Genomic DNA, 20,796 nt, shown 5'->3' on the forward strand with positions numbered 1-20,796 from the left:
ATCTGTCTTTGATCTTGGTTATGTTGGAGCCCGCAATGTTCCTTCGGCTAAGTTTCAGAAGAAATATCTGCATTCAAGGTGGTACGTAATCTTCTCAATCATCAACCGATGCTTGCTGATGACAAGGAGTGGATCCGACAGACTGACTGTGCCTATGCTAAAGTTGTTCTACTCTTTCATTAGAGTAGAAGCTCCTGGATATGCAGAGCTAATATGGGATTTGGTTCAAGCTCAAGTTGATAAGCCAAGGGGTTCATACATCCCTTGCAAAAGGTTTTTCTGTATCTTTATCCATGATGCTATAAATGCTTGCAGAAATGAAAATATATTTGTTCCAGGTACACATGGATTACAGATGAAACGATTTGGGGAGCTGAAGATGAATACCCCGATGGTATCTGATAATCAATTCACTGCTCCGATTCCAAATTGGCTAGTGAGGCTAGCTGAACCCCAAGACGCTCGTATGCGTTCTTATTTTGAGGCTGTAGGAATACCTCTTCCGAACCCGGTACAACAAGAACAAGTTAAACCCGCCGCGGTTCCAGCCCCAGAGGTTGTAGAGGAACCTGTAGTTCAACCACCCGGGCCAGCTAATCCTCCACTTAGGGTAAACCTTAAACCTTCTAGGGTAGCACACCAAGCTTAACCTGTGAGGATCAGGGAACCTAGTCCAACTAGGATTGAACCAACTCTTTCCACAACACCTGAAGTGAGCAGTGACACCGACACTTCAGCAACAGCATCTGAATCGTCTCCCGAACATTCTCCTAAAAGAACTCGATATATACCTGATGAGATGATTCAGACTCCACCAACCCAACGAGTAACTAGATCTAGGACTTTGACACCTATCGTCCGCCAAACAATTACGACAACCGTTGGTGATACGGACCAAGACCTAGAACTAATTAGGTCACCCTCACCCATCTTCGTATCACATCCAATAATAACAGTAAGCCCTACGCTAAATGAAGCGCAAGTTTCGGTAGGCAAGAGATTTAAACGCACGGATGGTACAAAGACCACTAAGCCTATCCAATCTAAACAGGACTTAATAATAAATCCTACAAAGCAAGGTGCTTCGGCATCTAAGGAAGTAAAGTCTTCCTCTGCAGTAAAGTCTGCGTTGACTCAATCGATTGAGGAAACTCAATAATTGAAGTCCAGAACGGCCGAAGGGGAGCCGAAAAGTCTTGAAAAGGCACCCTGCGTATCGGATGGAAATCCTCCTGTGCCTCAACGTACAACAGGGTCTCGAGGTCCGGCTTATCTTGATGAGGGAGATCTGCCGCGTCCCATGGAAACGAGTCAACATGACAATCCTTCGGGATATTTATCAGACTTCCAGTAGACTGATCCCTTGGTTCATGAAAGTGATTCATTGGATCAAACCACTTCTCTTCCGGATTCTGAATCTCAGGGTCTGGAGGAAGAGTCTTTAACTGAAAGAGATTTGCCACCTCATGGTATATCAATGATTTCAGGAGTCGGAGATAGTAATATCTCTGCGAGAGCTAAACCGACGGGTAGTTCTGCTACTCTGTCAAAGTCCCATGAGACTAAAGTCATGGAGGCGGATGCTTCGAAAGAAACTTCGCCAGTGACAACTCCGGTTATTACCCAACCTCCATCAGAAGGGGATATCCCGAATCTGACTAGTAGTATGTACAGCCCTACATATAAGAATAATACCGCACAATCATCCTTACCTGCCCTCATGGCAACTCACATACTTCCATCGACATCGCCTTCAACAGATGCTGCTGATGCTGCTTTTGTTCATGGTTACACCGTTGTTTCACCAACTGGGTCACCTTTTCGGATTTCAAATAGATATGGATTACAGTATCTCTCTGACAATGAGGTGGAGGAGCTCTATCTTGCTGAGTTTGCTAAACGGACTGATCTTGATGAAGTTCGCGAGACTATGATGATTTATCTTGAGCAAGCAAGGATAGTGTATCCTTTCTCTCCATGCAAGTCACCTGGACCAATTCACATGCCTGATCATGATGATTTCAATCCCGATAATCTTCATGAGGGGGAGAATAGATAAAGTGGTCATCGGTCCAGTGGTTATGAAGCTGGTACATCTAGTCAACAGAAGGATAAAGATGTTGTTGATATATCTGATTCCGGTAGTGATGAAATTGAGGAAATCCAGCAGTGTGAAAGTTTTCTAGATGAATCAGAAAGTCAGAGAGAGGGTGACTCAGGGATGTTAAAGATTATGGATACAGCTGATCAATCAGAGAATAAGTCATCTCAAGAGAACAATCAAAATTTTGACAACATTGAAGATATTTTGAAGGGGTCATCGAGTATCGCCAATGAATTCAATGATCATCAATTTGTTAACTTGACATCTCCAACTGATGAATTTGGAATACACTTCGAAAAGGAGATTTTCTCTAATGGCAAAGAAGATACTACGACTCCTCCTGATTTGAATGTTCCATTTCAAACTGCAGAGATTGTTCTTGAGCGTGATGCTGATTACCAACTAAGTGAGGATGAAGAAAAAAAGATTCTTCGTTCACCATTCATTGAACAACACGCTTATAGAATCTATGGTGATTCTAATCTCGTCTTTTCTGCATCAATGAGTGTTCTGGGTGCATGGAAATATCATAAGAAGCCAGAATATCTCAAAGCTTATCTGAGTGTTCACAATAAATTCAAATTGAAGAATGAAGAGAAACTTCAAATTCAGCGGAATTCAGAGATCAAAAGCATAAATAAGATTTTGATGATTAATAAGGATGAAGTGAAGATGCCATTGTTTCAAGTTACAAGAATGGATGATGAGGATTATCAGTTTTCAGAAGCGGATTTTGATAAACTAAAGATGGACGACATTATTTTCATTTACAATTATCTGATTAACTTGAATGAATCTGCAACAACTTATCATGCTACTACAATGAAGGCAGTCTACAGGTTTATTCTTGATTCAATGAGATGGATGTCTGTTCATGATTTTCAAATGGGATTGGAATCTGGACACAAAAAGCTCGGAATCAAACCGCCAAATCAAGTGATTGAAGAGCTAAGATACATGTCCTTACTTGAAGTGAGCGACTGTCCATATGGGTTTGCATTTGTCAATTCTCACTATACAAAGATCTTCATCAGAGTCTCAGATTTCAGAAGATACTCAGACGGAACGTTGATGTATGCTTTCAAATACATGAGATGGAGACTGATCAATAAATGCTATTCAACTGAAGATAATGAGATTGTCAAGTACATTCTCACTAGATTGAAAAGTCGTCTCAAAACAAGAGTGAATATACGAAGTGAAAGGACCCGTTCATATACATTATAAACGATTCACAATAGTTGATTACATCGCGAGGTATTTGACCTCTATATGATACATTTTACAAACATTGCATTCGTTTTTAAAAGACAAACTTTCTTTACAACGAAAGTTGACGGCATGCACACCATTTCATAATACATCCAACTATAATTGGCTTAATAATAATCTTGATGAACTCAATGACTCGAATGCAACGTCTTTCAAAATATGCCATGAATGACTCCAAGTAATATCCTTAAAATGAGCTAATGCACAGCGGAAGATTTCTTTAATACCTGAGAATAAACATGCTTTAAAGTGTCAACCAAAAGGTTGGTGAGTTCATAGGTTTATCATAACAATCATTTCAATATATTAATAGACCACAAGATTTCCGTTTATAAATATATGTACACTCGCAAGTGTATAAAAGTATTCTATAAGTTGTAAGCACCCGGTAACAAGCCTTAACGTTCATGTTTTACCCTCTGAAGTACACCAGATCAGGTGTGTTTAAAATAACCTCGAAGTACTAAAGCATCCCATAGTCAGGATGGGGTTTGTCAGGCCCAATAGATCTATCTTTAGGATTCGTGCCTACCGTACATAGACAAGTAGTTTAATGTTACCAAGCTAAGGGTATATTTCTGGTTTAAACCCACATAGAATTAGTTTTAGTACTTGTGCCTATTTCATAAAACATTTATAAATCAGCGCATGTATTCTCAGCCCAAAAATATATATAAAAAGGGAGCAAATGAAACTCACAATACTGTATTTCGTAGCAATTATGTATATGACGGCACTGAACAAGTGCAGGGTTTGTCTCGGATTCACGAACCTATATTAAGTATATATATTTATATGTTGGTCAATATCTGTCTAACAATTTAGGTCAAGTCGTAGTGTATCACAATCCTAATGCTCGAGACCGACATGCAAAAGTCAACAAAAGTTAACTTGACCCAAAATGACTTTCAAAATCTATACATGTCTATACATGTTTATTATATAACTTATATATAGTAGTTTTATATATTTAAATATATTTATCAGATCTTATTATACTAAATAATACAAGTCATTTATTAATAAATAAAAATTTATATTAAAATTCATATATGATAAAAATATACTTTTATATATCTCAAGTAATAAAATTTATAAAATTCACTTAATATCATAAAAATATAGTGGTATGTATTATTAATGTAATTACATTACGTGTGGTAAAAATATCTTTGTACGCATATTTATTTGATAAAATAATATTGATAATAATAATAATGATAAAATAATAAAATGATAGTTTCAATAAAAATATTAATTTTTAGTAATAAAGATAATTTTAGTAATAACATCAACTGATAACAGTTATAATAATCGTTTTAATAATAATATTAAAATTAATGATAATTCAGTTGACCATATCTTTTAATCCGTTCATCGAAACCACACGATTTCTAAATGAAAAGTTATTAATTTTTTTCTTCGGCTTTTCAACGACATGCATATCATATAACTTATCTTAGTAGCATATGTATCAAATTCGTGATTTATCATAAACTATTTAACGACGAAACTAAGCATACAAACATGCATAATCATATATACTCGAGCACTAGTCAGGGATACACTATTAATATATAAAAGATAAGATATGAATGCTCACGTATCAATATTGTGATTCAATATTGCAGGAAAGTACGTAGACACAACGAAAATGATAAACGTTAGGTTGACCTCACGAGCAATACCCTCGATCAATACCCATAACCTTCATAGCTATAACCCATAATTTCCTTAGCTATATCCCATTTGAAAACTTATTTTGAAATCGTCTGAATATAACTCCGTCGTAGTATTTTATGTATACTAATAATATCTTGAAATAGTACTAAGTAAATATATATATATATATAATTCGATTGAGAGAGTTTAGAAAAATATATTTTCAAGTTTCTATGAAATAATGAAACCTATTGAATTCTATTTATAATAGATTTTTGAATTATTAAAGTGAATTATTAAAGTATGAATTATTAAAGTGAATTATTAAAGTATGAATTATTAAAGTGAATTATTAAAGTATGAATTATTAAAGTGAATTATTAAAGTATGAATTATTAAAGTGAATTATTAAAGTATGAATTATTAAAGTGAATTATTAAAGTATGAATTATTAAAGTGAATTATTAAAGTATGAATTATTAAAGTTAAAGTAAAGTAAAGGTAAAGTTAAAGTATAGTAAAAGTATAAAACTATGTACGTATAATACGCGTATAAAAATATATAATATTAATTTAAATCGTTATATATATTTAATAAAATAAAATATAAATATCGTTATCTTTATCATACTGATTAAGTAATGAGTTGTCAAAAAGAATAGATTTGATATTATAATGTATCTGATAATTCAATCATTTGATATTATCTCTTAATTCTGTCGATAAATATATCGAAACAAATATGTTCATGTAAAGTATCATATATCTAATACTTTGTTAATGTTTTCAGTTAATATTATATATTATATATACATATCTATATACACATAATTGTTCGTGAATCGTCGAACACGGTCAAAGGGTAATTGATTACATGAATGTAGTTCCAAACTTTTTAAGATTCAACATTACAAATTCTGCTTATCGTGTCGGAAACATATAAAGGTTAAGTTTAAATTTGGTCGAAAATTTCTGGGTCGTCACAGTACCTACCCGTTAAAGAAATTTCGTCCCGAAATTTGATCGAGGTCGTCATGGCTAACTATAAAAATGTTTTCATGATGAATATGAGTTGATAAATTGAGTTTTATCATCATTGAGTAATATAGATAAAATAATTTGATTACGCGAAGAGTATAAGTGAAGCTATCGCAAGAGAGTGAAATGAGTAAACGTATATTCGTTTTAACCGATGACGTAGTTATGATTGATTTTTGGAATTCATGGGATTTAAAGAAAATCTTTGCAATAAGATTTGATTCTTCGGCGATTAAGGAAATCAGGATCTTCTTTGATTAAATGCGATAATCTGTCTCGATTTCTCTGTCTGATATTTTACTATAATTCCACCCCCTTCGTTTCTTTATTTTCACATCTCACACCTTCTAGTCTTTCTCCCCAATTCATACTTTAAAGCATTCGTTAATATGCTTCATCCAGTATTGATTCTTGATATACTCTTAACTTTCATATATGTCATTCTTCTTTTTCATCTACCACCGGAGGAAGTTATTTTCTTCTACCATTACCTTGGGGTTATTGTGTTTTTCATTCTCCCGTGTCTTTATATTGCTATACGCATTGATATACACGGTTTGTAATTTCGGGGTTGTTATCGGGCTTTATATTCTCCATTATATTTCGGAGCTTCAAGCGGATAATGGTCCAGAATTCGTAGATATGAATTTTTGGATGAACATAGTTAATGTTCCAAGAAGAAAATCGTAATGGCACGATCTTGATTTGGCAAATTACCAGAATATCCGAAAATATAGAGCTATCAAGATGATATGTTCTTAATATGTTTGGAAATTGGGTAGAATGTAAGAGTCGTGTAAACAGTACATGATGACGGTATGTTCTGTGAATCATCACGTTCCATTAGAAACTCAGCATGACTTACTGTAATATAATCACGTTGATCAAGTGTCATTATATTATACTAACTCATGCTTCAGTTCCCAACACTACTTCAAAAACATTCCTATTTTAAATTCAATTTTTTTTTTTTAGAATTTAGAAACTAACACAGTTTCTTTTTATGTTGTAACGCAGATATTGCGAAGAGATAAAATATTTCAGATAAGAATAGTTGTGAAAATATCTTCAGGAATATCGAAGATATTATAATAAAAGATACGATAATATGGATGATGAAGAAGATTTGTCTGTGAAGGTTTAGAATAAGAAGTAAGTTGTTTGCTAACGATTTCAGTAGACACTGAATCATTTGGATCCTTTGAAGGCAGGTTTAGTCTTTGTGATTTGTCCACAGCCTCCTTCGTGGTCTGCTCAATCCGTTTTCCAGTTTCAAACCTTCTCTTTTTCTCAGCTTTACCACCATACTATTCTTTATCATCAAACTTTTGACTGTTAAAGTTGTTTACAGTTTTTGCTGCTTCATCAGCATTTTTCCAATTTCGGAGAACTAGTTCATGGTTTGGGATGTTTTTCAGAAAATTCACATTCGAAGTATGTAAGTCTAGGATATAGACGTTATATGTATAACTTTTGACGTAAAATTGTCGCGAAATTCAAAATACTGATTGCTAATTCCCAGTAGTTGGTGTGACAATTATTGTTACAGGATGTAGGTGAGTACATGATGGGGTTTTAATGAATAAGTATAGTGGCTTTTCGGAGAGGCTTAAGTCGAAGGTTAATGAAGTTGTAGATAAGTTTACTGCTAATGTGACGAGATATGAAAGGTTCCCCGGTAACAATGATGAAGGGGTAATTGTTATAATAAGGTTTATTCGTATAAACAAATGAAGGTGATTTGCTGGAGCTGTGACAAAACTGTCTATTTTGGAAAGAGATTGAAAAATTATATTTGGTAATAAATATCAAAGGATCTAACATGGATACGTGTTAAACTATAACTTTGGTTTCGAGAGCTTTTCAGATGCATGACAGTGGGTAATATGTAGTTGGATCATCATCTCGCATGTCTTTAGGAATTTCGAAGTGTTTGAACACATATTGTAATTGTTAATATACATATGATGTTCTAAGATTTTGAATGATACAAATATTTTTGTGAGTTCCATGAATAGAAATGAGGTTCTAGGACAGTTTTGAAGTCAAAGTATAGTTTTGAAAGATGTAGGAATCTAAGAGTGACGATTTCGGTTATATCTTGAATCGAATTCTGAGATTTCAAAATCAGAATATGTAATTAGATTTTGAATGAGTATGGTTGTTTTGATTTTTATAAAAGAATGTATATTGTTGTGAAAGTAGGGAGTATAATGGATGATTTGCTGAATCAGATTCGAAGAATGTAACATATTAATTGTGAATTTATATATCTCTCGGGTATTACCTACCCGTTAAAAAAAATTCACAATTAATATTTTGTACAAAAGAATTTTATTACAGTCTTTATGGAAATATATATGTGTATATTTCTTCAGATGTAATATTGATTTAATGAGTTAATATTAAATTAAACTCATTTGATTTATGGTTAAGGCAAGGATAGATAATTTCTAAACTTTAGAAATTACATAATCGTCGTAGAATGTTTCCCCAATGAAGTTATGAATCAATACTTCATCGTTGTGGTATTCCTTAGTATCTACATGGCGTATGACGTCGATGCTCGTGGGACAGATTGTGAAGTTGAGGTTTGCGATGCGGTTGTTGTTGGTGGTGGTAATGGTACTGTTGATGTTGTTGATGGTGGTACTGGTTATGCTGTTGGTGCTGCTGCTGGTGTTTGTAACCTTTGCACCATATTCTCCAAAGCCACTACCCGAGCGCGAAGCTCGTTGACTTCTTCTATTACATCGGGGTAATTGTCGGTTCGGACGAGCGGATAAATAAGATCTAGAATTTGGTGTAGTATACAATCATGACGAGATACTCTGGAAATGAGAGAGAAAATGGTGTTTCGGACAGGTTCGCCGGTAAGTGCTTCAGGTTCATTGCCAAGAGGGCAATGTGGTGGATGAAAGGGATCGCCTTCTTCTTGTCTCCAATGGTTAAGTAGATTACGAACCCATCCCCAATTCATCCAGAATAGATGATGGCTAATTGGTTGATTCATTCCGGTCACGCTGCTTTCGGAGCTCATGTGGAAATCCATATCGGCATAGCTGTCGGAATCTGAGGAACTCGAACTGGTTGAGGGATCCATCTTGTATGATCAGGGAAAGAATTTTTTGGTATGAAATAGATTGTAGAATTTAGATTTGGTATTCTTCAATACATAATTTACATATGTATATATAATACCAAAATCCCATAAATTACGGAGGAATCTTTGAAAGATGTCAGTCAAAGTTCACAGTAACAGATATGCTAAGATAAGAATTCGTCTATACACTATTATGCAATAAATGTAGGAAAACGCGTCTAGAATTAAGAATGATAAGAAGGTAATTTCCTAAGGATGGTAAGTAGATGATTTCCGACTAAAAATGATAAGCAAAAATTTTGACATGCAGACACGGTCGAAGTCCAGACTCACTAATGCATCTTAACAACTATCAGTTAGACACACTAATGCAAGACCTGGTTCACTAAGACCACCGCTCTGATACGAAGTGAAAGGACCCGTTCATATACATTATAAACGATTCACAATAGTTGATTACATCGCGAGGTATTTGACCTCTATATGATACATTTTACAAACATTGCATTCGTTTTTAAAAGACAAACTTTCTTTACAACGAAAGTTGACGGCATGCACACCATTTCATAATACATCCAACTATAATTGGCTTAATAATAATCTTGATGAACTCAATGACTCGAATGCAACGTCTTTCAAAATATGCCATGAATGACTCCAAGTAATATCCTTAAAATGAGCTAATGCACAGCGGAAGATTTCTTTAATACCTGAGAATAAACATGCTTTAAAGTGTCAACCAAAAGGTTGGTGAGTTCATAGGTTTATCATAACAATCATTTCAATATATTAATAGACCACAAGATTTCCGTTTATAAATATATGTACACTCGCAAGTGTATAAAAGTATTCTATAAGTTGTAAGCACCCGGTAACAAGCCTTAACGTTCATGTTTTACCCTCTGAAGTACACCAGATCAGGTGTGTTTAAAATAACCTCGAAGTACTAAAGCATCCCATAATCAGGATGGGGTTTGTCAGGCCCAATAGATCTATCTTTAGGATTCGTGCCTACCGTACATAGACAAGTAGTTTAATGTTACCAAGCTAAGGGTATATTTCTGGTTTAAACCCACATAGAATTAGTTTTAGTACTTGTGCCTATTTCGTAAAACATTTATAAATCAGCGCATGTATTCTCAGCCCAAAAATATATATAAAAAGGGAGCAAATGAAACTCACAATACTGTATTTCGTAGCAATTATGTATATGACGGCACTGAACAAGTGCAGGGTTTGTCTCGGATTCACGAACCTATATTAAGTATATATATTTATATGTTGGTCAATATCTGTCTAACAATTTAGGTCAAGTCGTAGTGTATCACAATCCTAATGCTCGAGACCGACATGCAAAAGTCAACAAAAGTTAACTTGACCCAAAATGACTTTCAAAATCTATACATGTTTATTATATAACTTATATATAGTAGTTTTATATATTTAAATATATTTATCAGATCTTATTATACTAAATAATACAAGTCATTTATTAATAAATAAAAATTTATATTAAAATTCATATATGATAAAAATATACTTTTATATATCTCAAGTAATAAAATTTATAAAATTCACTTAATATCATAAAAATATAGTGGTATGTATTATTAATGAAATTACATTACGTGTGGTAAAAATATCTTTGTACGCATATTTATTTGATAAAATAATATTGATAATAATAATAATGATAAAATAATAAAATGATAGTTTCAATAAAAATATTAATTTTTAGTAATAAAGATAATTTTAGTAATAACATCAACTGATAACAGTTATAATAATCGTTTTAATAATAATATTAAAATTAATGATAATTCAGTTGACCATATCTTTTAATCCGTTCATAGAAACCACACGATTTCTAAATGAAAAGTTATTAATTTTTTTTCTTCGGCTTTTCAACGACATGCATATCATATAACTTATCTCAGTAGCATATGTATCAAATTCGTGATTTATCATAAACTATTTAACGACGAAACTAAGCATACAAACATGTATAATCATATATACTCGAGCACTAGTAAGGGATACACTATTAATATATAAAAGATAAGATATGAATGCTCACGTATCAATATTGTGATTCAATATTGCAGGAAAGTACGTAGACACAACGAAAATGATAAACGTTAGGTTGACCTCACGAGCAATACCCTCGATCAATACCCATAACCTTCATAGCTATAACCCATAATTTCCTTAGCTATATCCCATTTGAAAACTTATTTTGAAATCGTCTGAATATAACTCCGTCATAGTATTTTATGTATACTAATAATATCTTGAAATAGTACTAAGTAAATATATATATATGTAATTCGATTGAGAGAGTTTAGAGAAATATATTTTCAAGTTTCTATGAAATAATGAAACCTATTGAATTCTATTTATAATAGATTTTTGAATTATTAAAGTGAATTATTAAAGTATGAATTATTAAAGTGAATTATTAAAGTATGAATTATTAAAGTGAATTATTAAAGTGAATTATTAAAGTATGAATTATTAAAGTGAATTATTAAAGCATGAATTATTAAAGTGAATTATTAAAGTTAAAGTAAAGTAAAAGTAAAGTAAAGGTAAAGTTAAAGTATAGTAAAAGTATAAAACTATGTACGTATAATACGTGTATAAAAATATATAATATTAATTTAAATCGTTATATATATTTAATAAAATAAAATATAAATATCGTTATCTTTATCATACTGGTTAAGTAATGAGTTGTCAAAAAGAATAGATTTGATATTATAATGTATCTGATAATTCAATCATTTGATATTATCTCTTAATTCTGTCGATAAATATATCGAAACAAATATGTTCATGTAAAGTATCATATATCTAATACTTTGTTAATGTTTTCAGTTAATATTATATATTATATATACATATCTATATACACATAATTATTCGTGAATCATCGAACACTGTCAAAGGGTAATTGATTACATGAATGTAGTTCCAAACTTTTTAAGATTCAACATTACAAATTCTGCTTATCGTGTCGGAAACATATAAAGGTTAAGTTTAAATTTGGTCGAAAATTTCTGGGTCGTCACACGAAGATATGAGAATCTCAAGGGATTCAAATCTAAAGTTCACTTCAGAGGAACAAAGTTCCTTTAGATGTTTTTAATAGGATTATATTGTAAAGTTCATATTTAACACTAAGGGGGAGATTGTTAGGACCCCGAAGTTGTATAGTGTTAATGTGAATTAAGCTTAAATGAAGGTTCCTTAGAAGAGGGCTATATAAGGAACCTAAGTAGTCCTAATTAGATAGCCATTGCATTATAACCGAGTTCTAGAAGCTGTGGAATGTAATTTTACCGATTCTCTCTCATACCGAGTCTTCTCCCTATATACCGAATCTCACTCTATCTTATCTTTTCTCTCAATCTCAACATGATCTGACCTATCAAGGTTCTTCCACAAAATGAAGTTTATCATCAATCGTAAGCTCCTCAAGTGGTATGACGAGTTCTCGTTCCGCAAGACACTTCTTCAGATTCGATACATGGAAGGTAGGATGAACGGAGCTCAATTGAGTCGGAAGATCCAAATGGTAAGCAACAGGTCCAACACATTCCAAAACTTCAAAAGGACCAATGTATCACGGGTTCAACTTTCCACATTTTCCGAAACGGATTACACCTTTTCAAGGTGCGACTTTCAACATAATGCGGTCGCCAATTTGAAATTCGCGATCCCCGCGTTTAAGGTCGGCATAACTCTTTTGACGATCACGGGCCGTCTTGAGCCTCGCTTGAATTTGAAAAATCTTCTCCGTTGTCTCATGGACTAACTCAGGTCCGGTGATTTGCTTCTCACCTACTTCGGCCCAACAAATAGGAGAACAAAACTTGCGGCCATACAACGCTTCGAAAGGTGCGACATTAATACTCGAATGATAGCTGTTGTTGTAAGAAAATTTGGCTAGCGGCAAATGCTTTTCCCAAGATTTTCCGAAATCAATAATGCAAGCACGCAACATGTCCTCTAAAGTCTGAATCGTTCGTTCGCTTTGTCCGTCAGTTTGTGGGTGATATGCAGTACTCATGTTGAGACGTGTTCCCAAGGCTTCTTGCAAAGAACGCCAAAATCTAGAAGCAAAATGGGTATCGCGATCTGAGATAATCGATAAGGGTACACTGTGACGAGATACAACTTCCTTTATGTATAGCTACGCCAGTCTTTCCATCGTATCGGTTTCCTTCATGGCTAGGAAGTGAGCATATTTGGTAAGACGGTCAACGATAACCCAGATGGTATCATAACCTCCTACCGTCTTCGGTAGCTTTGTGATGAAATCCATTGTTATTCCTTCCCACTTCCATTGCGGGATTTCGGGTTGGTGGAGTAATCCAGATGGCTTCTGATGTTCGACTTTGATCTTAGAACAAGTCAAACACTTTTCAACATAAGCTGCAACATCCCTTTTGAGGTTCGGCCACCAATATTGAACCTTGAGGTCGTGGTACATCTTACCAGCTCCTGGATGAATTGAATACCTTGACTTGTGGGCTTCGTCTAGAATAAGGCTCCGTAAATCTCCATATTTAGGCACCCAAATTCTTCCAGCAAAGTATCGGAGTCCAGTCTCCTTGACCTCAAATCGAGAAATGAGAATGTTCAAGTGTTCTTGAGAAATATTCTCCTCCTTGAGAGCCTCATCTTGAGCTATGCGGATCTGATTATTGAGATTCGTCTGAATGGTGATGTTCAAGTCACGGACGTGAAGAGGTACCGTTCTCTCCTTTCGGCTCAAGGCATCAGCTACAACATTTACCCTTCCGGGATGATAACGTAGTTCACAATCATAGTCGTTCAACGTCTCGACACATCGTCGCTGTCTCATATTCAGCTGATTCTGGTCGAAAATGTGTTGGAGGCTTTTGTGATCGGTGAAGATGGTACTCTTGGTTCCATAAAGGTAGTGTCTCCACAGTTTTAGTACGAAGACAACAACTCCAAGTTTAAGATCGTGTGTTGTGTAATTTCGCTCGTGAATCTTCAGTTGTCGAGAGGCGTAAGCAATAACCTTCGTTCTTTGATTCAATACCCAACCAAAACCATTTTTCGAGGCATCACAGTACACAACAAAATCATCACTGCCTTCGGGAAGTGATAAGATAGGTGCGGTGGTTAACTTCTGCTTCAGGGTTTGAAATGCCGACTCTTGCTCGGCTTCCCAAACGAACTTCTTCCCCTTATGAGTTAATGTAGTCAAATGACGTGCAATCAGAGAGAAACCTTCAATGAATCTTCGGTAATAACCGGCGAGGCCTAAAAATTGGCGGATATGAGTAGGAGTAGTGAGAGTTTCCCACTTGCTGATAGCTTCGATCTTTGCGGGGTCAAATTTGATACCCTGGTTGCTCACAATATGACCCAGAAATTGGACTTCCTTCAACCAAAACTCACACTTGGAGAATTTGGCATAAAGTTGCTCTTGTCTCAGGAGTTCTAGCATGAGTCGAAGATGTTGCTCATGTTCTTCTTCGCTTTTGGAATAGATGAGGATATCATCTATGAAGATGATAACGAACTTGTCCAGGTAGGGTTTGCATACTCGATTCATGAGATCCATGAATACAGCAGGTGCGTTGGTTAAATCGAATGGCATCACGATAAAATCATAATGACCATAACAGGTTCTGAACGCAGTCTTCATCACATCGCTCTCCTTCACCCTCAACTGGTGAAATCCTAATCGCAAATCGATCTTAGAGTAAATGCTTGATCCTTGCAGCTGATCAAAAAGATCGTCAATTCTGGGAAGAGGATATCGATTCTTAATCGTCAGCTTGTTCAGCTCACGATAATCGATACACATGCGGAAAGATCCATCCTTCTTCTTCACAAACAAAACAGGTGTGCCCCAAGGCGATGAACTCGATTGGATAAATCCATGGTCTAGCAATTCCTGCAGTTGACTCTGCAACTCTTGCAGTTTGGAAGGTGCTAGTCGATAAGATGTGAGAGCTATGGGTGTAGCTCCTGGCACTATATCGATCTGAAACTCTACTGATCTCGGCGGCGGTAATCCAGGCAACTCTTCTGGAAAGACGTCGGGAAATTCGTTCACAATTCGTACATCATCAACGCTATTCTCCTCGGTTTCTAACTTCTTCACATGCGCCAAAATAGCAAAACGTCCCTTCTACATAACCTTTTGTGCCTTCAAGCAACTAATAAGGTTCAACTTCGGACTACATCAATCTCCGTAAACAATCAGAGGCTCACCATTGTCGCGAGGTATCCGAAGAATCTTCTCACCACAGATAACTTCGGATCTTACCTTGGACAACCAGTCCATACCGACAATCACATCAAAACTTCCTAACTTGATGGGTATCAATTCAATCTCGAAATTGTCATCAGCTAAGTTTATTATACCTCCTCGGCCAATTTGGTCGACTTTCTCAAGTTTTCCATTGGCTACTTCAACAAGCATACTGATGTCGTAGGGGGTGTATACAAAATAGTATTAAATTTTTGCAGGAAATACTATTAAATACGATACATTTTTACACAAGATATTTATTTATTTAGAGAACGGATATACTTAAACCTTGCTACAACACTTATAGGCAGTGTACCTAATCGTACAGTAGTGTAGTTTTTAGTAAGTCCGGTTCGTTCCACAGGGAATCTTTTTTAAACAAAGCTCAACGCTATATTAGTTTACTTTTATAAAAATACAAACATATATATAAGTAATATTATTATTATAAAGGGGGGGTTTTTACCGTTTAATGACCGGTTTGTCGATTTTAAAACTTTAGTCGCAGTTAAAACCTAATGTAAAATATTAAATAAATAAAAGACTTAATTTAAAGCGTAAAATAAATAACGATAATGAAATTGCAATAAAAGTGCGATAAAATAAAATTGCGATAATTAAAAAGTACGATAATTAAAAGTGCGATTAAATAACAATAAATAAAAGTTAAATATGAAATAAAGAATTATGCTTATTTAAACTTCCGTAATCATGATGTTTGACGTGTTGATTTTAGTTTTATGCTCATTGGTTAATTGTCCTTTGTCCTGGATTATTTAATATGTCCGTCTGGTTTTTGTCCATAACAGTCCATCAGTCATAAATATAAAGTGCGAGTGTCCTCGTCAAATTATTCTTATACCCGAAGTTAAATATTCCAACTAATTGGGGATTCGAATTGTAACAAGGTTTTAATACTTTGTTTAATGAATACACCAGGTTATCAACTGCGTGTAAACCAAGGTTTTACTACTTTGTTAGCAATTACACCAATTATCCTTGAATGTAATTTCACCCTTGTTTTAATTATTCTAGTGGCTATTAATCCATTCCCGTGTCCGGTTAAATGAACGATTATTCGTACATATAAATACCCCGCCCATCGTGTCCGATCGAGTGTATATGGTAATTTATAGGGACGCCCAATTGTAAATCTTTATATTAACATTAACAAACTATCATTTAGTTAAACAAATATAAAACCCATTAATAGCCCATAGTCTAATTTCCACAAGTGTCGTTCTTTTGTCCAAACCCCAATTATGGTACAAAGCCCAATTACCCAATTTTAGTAATTAGCCCAACATCATGATTACTTCGTTTTAAATAAGCATAATAATAACTTAGCTACGAGACATTAATGTAAAAAGGTTGAACATAACTTACAATGATTAAAAATAGCGTAGCGTTACACGGACAGAATTTCGACTTACACCCTTACAACATTCGCTAACATACCCTTATTATTAGAATTAAAATTAAAATTAAAATTAAAATATAAATTATATATATATTTTACGTATATATGAGAGAAGAAAAAAAAGATTATGTTTTGCGATCAGAATTCGGTTGCTTTTATAGGAAAAGTCGACTTTTGGGGCTCCGCGACTCGCGGCATTTTTGCCTTCAAACTCCGCGAGTCGCGGAGAATGAAATTACAGCTCAGTCCCTTGGAGTCTTTCTCTGCCAACGGTTTTTATTTATAAATATAATATATATATAATTAATATAATTAATTATATATTATATTATATTTATATACATAGTTAACTTGTAATTTTTAGTCCGTTGCGTCGAGCGTTGAGAGTTGACTCTGGTCCCGGTTCCGGATTTTAGAACGTCCTTGCGTACAATTTAATATCTTGTACTTTGCGTTTTGAATCTTGTACTCTTGTAATTTCGAGACGTTTCTTATCAATAATTGGAACCTTTTTTATTGTCTTTTGTACTTTTGAGCTTTTTGGTCGTTTGCGTCTTCAATTCGTCGAATCTGTCTTTTGTCTTCACCTTTTATTATTTAAACGAATATTACTTTTAAATAGAACAATTGCAACTAAAAGCTTGTCTTTCTTGAGGAATAATGCTATGAAATATATGTTCGTTTTTAGCATTATCAAATATTCCCACACTTGAGCGTTGCTTGTCCTCAAGCAATATCGTCTTAAAATACTAGAATCACTTCTTTATTTTTCACACTTTGTACATCAGTGATTTTTATACGGTGGTATAAACAATGGTAGTAACGATATGGTTTACAGTCCCACATGACTATAAAAATTTAGATCCATTAAGGAAATTGGATCTTTATGAAAACATTTGATCTTTTGAAATCTAGTTTTTACCCTAGATAAGTTTTCCGGAATAACCTTTTACCGGTGTTTGCAAAATATTTTTGTGGGTTTGGTGGGTTTCAGATTTGAAAATTTTAGCTCATATCAAAACTTATGGTTTTGTGTCACCCACTTGCTAACCTTGTATTTGGAAAGCAACACGTCCAGTTCACTTGTCCCGTATATTACCTTTCGGTAAACTACCGTCCGGTTGTAAAGGAAAGCGTTGAACAAGCAACTGTTAAGGCAATGTCCCCTGACATGCTTTTAATTATGGTCTATAACGTGTCGGACGCAATTACTATCCTTGGTAGGAGCAATAGTAAAGCTCACCCTTATAATTTTTCGGTATGGCACAAGGTCCTGTCTTTGACCACTATGCAACCACCGTTCTTACGGTTGACACCCGATTTGGTTCAGGTGACCTAATGAATTCCAGGTGAATTCCTAGGATTTTACGTTCAATGGTAATGAACGCATTGAAAAAAGGGTTTTCAGAAAACAAATCGGTTTGTAATTTTGATCAAAATATTTTCTCGTTCAAGCTCGAGTTTAGATATCATTGAATTCCATGAGTTTGAATTCTCAATCTTTAAGGTCAATCTCAAGGATTGAGTAATATCAGGCTTAAAAGCTGATTTTTGATCTTTAAGGAGATTATCCTTTCTAGGGATCTGATTCATTAGTCTTATCAAGCTAATTTGCACGGTGCCCCCCCCCCATTGTACGAGATAAATCCTTCTCATGGTTAGGATAAATCTGACCACTTGGCGACCCTGTTTAATGCTGAGGTTTCTTGGATTTCCTGCTGATTTTAGTGATGACTTTTCTAGATTTTTCGTCAACCTACAGCTGGTCTGGACGACAACTTCATGACCTAAATCAAGAAGCACGTTTCTTTTTCGGAAGACTTTACTTCCTTTTAATGATGGAATTGATTCATCGTGTAGATCCATCTTTTCTTTTCTTTCATTTGGTAAAACAGTTTAGTTTAGTCCAAAGCAAAAGTATTTTCAGTTATTTGTTACAGATATATGTGACATATGTTTAAGATAACTTGGTAAATTTTCCCACACTTGGCTTTTATTTTCCTTTTTATCGTCCTCTATTCCATTTTAAATGAATTTTAACATTTTAGTTTGTTTCTCAATTTATGTCCTTTCCGAGGTAACAATAATTTCGGTGTTAACACCTAGTTTTATCGTTCATAAATATGTATAAACATGATTTTGAGTTCATTTAATTGAAAATTTTGAAAATTTTTACTAGAATTGGGTAATCAGTATATAAGACTAGGGCTGTTCTTTTTTATCAGAGAGCACTAGATTCTAATACAACTACTGCTTTACTAGTATTTTTAATGGTAACCAAGTGTTTAAGATAAAAATTTTAAAATCCGAAAGAATTTAACCCCTTCCCACACTTAAGATCTTGCAATGCCCTCATTTGCAAGAAATCAGTAACAATTTAAATTATTGAGGGTGATTTGTGTGAAAATGATTAAATTTTTACCAAATTTTCCAAATATATTGGCGTTTGTTTGCTGAATGATAAATGGTGCACATCATTTGTTCATTCCGTCTTGTTGTTATTTCACATATATTTTGCATCTTGTCGTCAAAATTAGTTGCTTTTGCTGAACTTAATGCCAGTCTTTGAAAATGCGTTGTTTTACCCTGTTGTGTACATAAGATAAACTGCAAACATATATATATTTTTGAAGTTTGGTATATTACCCCACATTCAAAAATTATTAAAATCTAAGAATAAAAGTTAGATAATTATAAAAATGATTACAATATTAACAAAAGTATTAAACGTATCAATAATTACAAATTACAAAATAAATAAAACTAAGTATACTAGGGATGATACTGGTACCAATAGGGGTTCCAGGCATAACCATAGGTGCTATAGAATGCTTCGGCAGGGTTATACGTAGGATATGGTGGCTGCATCTCTATAGACCAGGGAGGGAATATGGGTTTCGGTGTAGGAATATAGTTTCTACCTATATGTTGGCAATGAGCTATGATTTGGTTCTGATAAACTTGCCAATCTTCAAATGCTCTCTGTCTAGCATTTTCGTATTCCTGAGAAGCTATAAACCTTTGCATTTCTTGCATCTCATTCCCCCCTCCTACATTACCTTGCTGTTGGTTTCTCTCCACCTGTGGATGTCTACCATGGTATCGTACTGCAGCGTTATTTCGCCTCTTCAAAACTTTCGCACCATGATATACATTTAAACCTATAGTATCGCGGGGTTCTGGTTCTTCTACTAATAATCCCCCCCGACTTATATCCACACCGAGATATTCACCAATCAAAGTAATAAAAATACCACCTCCTATTATGCTATGTGGTCGCATCCCCCGAACCATAGCTGATAAATAATAACCCACACAATATGGTATACTTACAGCGCTTTGTGGGTCTCGAATACACATATGGTAAAACAAATCCTGTTCATTTACTTTTTCCTTGTTCTTACCCCTTTGTGTAATCGAATTAGCTAAAAACCTATGTATCACTCTTAATTCGGCTCTATCTATATCCAAATAAGAGTAATTTCCCCCTTTGAAACGGTGATGGCTTGTCATTTGACTCCACACACCGTGTGTATCAAAATTTTCATCTATCTTTCTACCGTTTAGTATCAACCCTCTACAATCAGCGGATGCTAACTCCTCAGGCGTATATATACGTAAAGCCTGAGCCATGTCCAGTAAAGACATGTGGCGCATCGAACCGCCTAACAAAAATCTAATAAAAGAACGATCGGTTAAACTAGCTACCCGATCATTCAACTCTATACTACATAACAATTCTTCACACCATACTTTATATACAGGTCTACGCATGGTGAATAAACGTACCCAGTCATTAAAAGTAGAATTACCATACCTCTGTACAAGTAATTCCCTAATTGGCCCGGCCAATTCTACAGCTTCTAAGGGTCCCCATTCTATGACCCTCGGTACCTCAA

Source organism: Rutidosis leptorrhynchoides, chromosome 3 (genome assembly GCF_046630445.1).
Source record: "Rutidosis leptorrhynchoides isolate AG116_Rl617_1_P2 chromosome 3, CSIRO_AGI_Rlap_v1, whole genome shotgun sequence".
NCBI lineage: Eukaryota > Viridiplantae > Streptophyta > Magnoliopsida > Asterales > Asteraceae > Rutidosis > Rutidosis leptorrhynchoides.